Source organism: Adiantum capillus-veneris, chromosome 5 (genome assembly GCF_014529385.1).
Source record: "Adiantum capillus-veneris isolate H3 chromosome 5, ASM1452938v2, whole genome shotgun sequence".
Classification (NCBI taxonomy): Eukaryota; Viridiplantae; Streptophyta; class Polypodiopsida; order Polypodiales; family Pteridaceae; genus Adiantum; species Adiantum capillus-veneris.
This window is the reverse complement of record NC_140935.1, coordinates 53,949,522-53,953,522: the sequence shown is the minus strand read 5'-3', so window position 1 is coordinate 53,953,522 and position 4,001 is coordinate 53,949,522. Positions and strand designations below refer to the sequence as shown.

Here is a 4,001-nt window from a genome sequence, read left to right as displayed (position 1 = left end):
CCACTTGAAAGTGTGAAGAAGAGGCTACAAGGAGATGCGCGAGGTGAAATAGCGCAGGTCTGGGCCGGGTGCAACCAAGCGTGAGTGCAGGAGAGCAGTAGCGCTGAAGATCAAAAACAACAAAGAGAGAGGGCTCGCACGATTGGGGAAAACTCACTTAATGAGTTTGTGGCTTTCCCACTTTATTATAAGTGACTTTTAAAAAATGTGTCCAGGTTCAATGTGAACCTAGACAAAGTATAAAAATATACATTAAGAGGTCATTTAGGGCGTTTAACCCAACACCACTCACTGGCTGACCTTGCTATGCCTCCAGCTTTAGTGAGCTTCAGTTCAGGTCCCACCGGGCGTGTAATATGAGAACAGCTGTAGTAGAAAAACCTGTCCTGGCGCTCTGTGCATGAAGCTTGAGAGCAAAATGCTCGAGAGTCTCACTCAAGTGCCCGACAGTGTGCAGTGCAATGTGATCGCACGAATTTTGTAAAAAAACGAAATTGAAACAGTGGATCAACCGACATACTAGAGATAGAAATGACACAATAGACACATGGACTGCTCAATCAAGCCTCAATATACTGCAAAGACCCAAGTGAAAGACAAAATTCGAAAGAACATGAAACAGCATATATAATAAAGTTTTTATTGTAACTAGTCATAAATTAATTAGTCATTGGCAACTATTTGAATTGTATCAGAGGTGTATTTTATCTTCTGACAACCGGATAAATCACGTTCTTGTGGTCAACGTTGGTCATTAAGTAGACTATAGCAGCTGAGGAATGCTTTTGTCCATTCAGTGTTTGCATACGTTTGCTCTATTTAGAATGACAATTTGTCGCTAACGAGATGATTTGTGCAGGCAGTGGAATTTGGAAGGAAAGTTGCAGCCAAACATTTTATTCGTCATGTCTTGCAGTAAGTACCAAGTTCCTGATTTCTTTGGCATTTTTGAGGGGTACCACATTCTGTTCATTCTTCATATTCATTGCACATGCTCAGGGAAAATTTGTTTGAAGATGGGAATCATCTTTATCGGTTTCTAGAGCATGATCCAGTCGTATCAACCAAATGTTTTAACTTCAATGGAACCACAAATGATGCGGAGCCACTTTCTACCTCAGAGATTGAAGTTAGCCTAAGAAAGTTCACCCTTGCCATAATAGATTCGTATGTTTCAGATGATGGCAAGCGCGTTGACTATCAAAGCATCTCTATGAGCGAAGAGTTCAGAAGGTGAACCTTCTTTTGGTTTGATTTATCAAGACTTACTTAGCTACAGCATAATGAATACAATGATTATTTGTACTTAAAGACCTTTGTCATGTTATGTGCAGGTATGTCAAAATGACAGAATTGCTGCATCGCTTTGATCCTAGCACCCTTTCACAAGAGGAGAAGCTTGCATTCTTTATCAATCTCTACAACATCATGACGATACATGCGATAATTATCCTGGGCCATCCAACGGTCCATTGGATAGGAGACGGCTATTTGGAGATTTCCAATACCTGGTCGGTGGCTACCCGTATTCATTGTCAGCAATACAGAATGGAGTGTTACGAGGCAATCAACGACCACCTTATCAACTCATCAAGCCTTTTGGACCAAAAGACAAGCGGTTACCAGTATGTATCCTGAATACTACAAAGTAATGGTGTCCTCTAAGTCAGGCTCGTGAGAGATTAACTAATATGTCGTGCTACCATCGAGGTGTATGTCTCATAGTTGTGGGAAAGGGAGAAGGGCGAACAAGCACGGAGATGCTAACAAAAAAATTCTAAAATTTGGAATTTTGGGGAGCTTTCAGTGATTGTATGGAATGAGGGGGGTCGAAACCGAGGGAAATGGGAAGCAAAGTAAAAAATAGGGAAAAAGTCTCAGGAGAAGAGTGTTGAAGTTTACAGATTATAACACATTTAGAACTCAACGGCAAGCTATTAATATTTTTGGCCTTTAGAAGTCATCCTAAGGGTAGCAAAACTCTATTGGGTGGCGAAGGTAATTCAAGTTGCAAATGCATTAGGTTTTCTACCTTAGAACATGAGCTTCTGTCGCTAACAATGGGTGGGTATCCTTATTATGGGTGTAGAAAGGGTGATTTCCTTGTACATTCCTCTTAGAATAACAGACTTGTGGTAATGTAACTTTGATCTCTATCGTCAAATATTAGGAGCTGGATTTTAGTGTAAGCAAGGTTTATGCCTCGTTGTTTGTGTGTCATCCCTTTGGAGGACAGCAGTTGTTTTGCTGCTTTTTTGTTTCTCTTGTAATAAAGTATATATTTCTTCCGTTGCGGTTGCATATTGGTAGCATTACTGATATTTTTACTTCTTGCCAGATAGCATTGCCAGAATCGCAATGTCTTATACATTTTGCGCTAACAAATGCGTCTCGCTCAAGTCCGGCTCTCAAGTGTTACTCTCCTAGAGACATTGATGCGGAGCTTAGGGCGGCTGTCAGGGCTTTCTTTCTGGATGGTGGGTGTGGTCATTGACATGAGTCTAAAACTGTCTCTCTCAGCAAAATCATCAAGTGGTAAGAAGCCTATGCAGGCTTTCAACTATCTTAACCATGTTTCTATCATTGAGACTATACATCCTCCAAGATGGCTAACAGTCTGGAGTTTGTTGGAAATGGTTGCAGGTTTAGTGTTGATTTTGGGAAGAATGAGCTGGAGATATTGAGATGGCTTGTCAATCACTTAGAGCCAAACAAGGCTGAGAACCTGCTGGAGTTGCTTGATGGAAACCAGTTCAAGGTTGTTTACCAGCCTTTTGACTGGAGTCCTAATGTGTAGGTGGGAATGGGCTAATTGTTTATGCATGTTCGAGGTAATGGTTGTACAGAAGGCATTTTCTTTTGAAGCATAGCATAGCCCAGTTGCAGAGCTTTTGACATGCTTCTATTCACATTGTTTTGGGGTTGCTGCAAAATGACAAAGGTTGAAGAAAAAGGTGGATGGGCTCAAAGGTTCTTTAGTGCTTGCATTTGCGACGCTAAACGACACTTTCTTTATCCTACTAGTCTGCTGAAGTTAGCAGTTTTTGGGCTGTCAACACCTCGGCGACAATTAGTTCTTGATGTTTTGAGTTGAAGACCTATATCTTTGCTAGTAGCGTGTTGCGCTTGTGCAATCCAAGCTTGCAGGGCCAAATGGTTTCAAAGTAGTATGAAATCTGAGCCTTGACAAAGCAAGTCATAGTGATGTTAACATACCAAATATACTTTTTCTTTTAGGGTCATAAATTGATTTGTCAAAGTGGTAAGCAAAGTATGTATCTTTTTCTCCCCTGCAGGAAGGGTAAGGTTCAATATTCAGTGGTCGCATAGAAACGCTACTTCTGTGAACTTAAAAAGGAGTTGCAATTTGTGTTAAGAATTTGCTTTTTTCCTTTTGCAGTTGTCTAATAAGGGGTTTAGTAGTCTGTTGCTTATATACACTACTAGTGTGAGCTAAAAAGGAGTTGCTTATAGCAGAACAAGTATGTGCTACCGAGGTGTATAATGGACATTTATTGATGTATACACCTTTAGATGAATTTCCAACTGTGCATGAGTTTTACCCATAGATTCTTGAACAAGGCCATCACAAAGCCGACAGAGGCATTGCTTGTATTCTTAGAGATATTTTAATGAACATTTAAAAAAAAAAAACATTGCATAAATCTCTTGATTAGTGCCTCATGACGTGCTTATGCTGGCAAACCATTTTCCTTCTTACAACAGGGGCGTTAAGTAAGCATAGTATCATGTATATGTAGGATTATGTGTGAGATAGTTGACATTTTTTTCCCCCCTATTTCTATACAGTGGCACATCAAGTAGAGAGGGTCCCTCTCTTCTCATCCTCTGATGCAGTCCATTGTATTATTTTACCTTATTTGTCATCATTGGTTTCTCAAATAATGTTACCTTATTTGTCATCACTGGTTTCTCATCCTCTTCCATAGTCCATTGTATTATTTACCTATTATTTGTCATCGTTGGCTTGACAACCCCTA

General features: G+C 40.1%; 1 pseudogene; it reads left to right on the top strand.

The window, feature by feature from the left end:
- The first annotated feature begins 306 nt into the window (after positions 1-306).
- Positions 307-3,338, top strand: LOC147457335 (uncharacterized; annotated as a pseudogene).
- Positions 3,339-4,001: the final 663 nt, after the last annotated feature.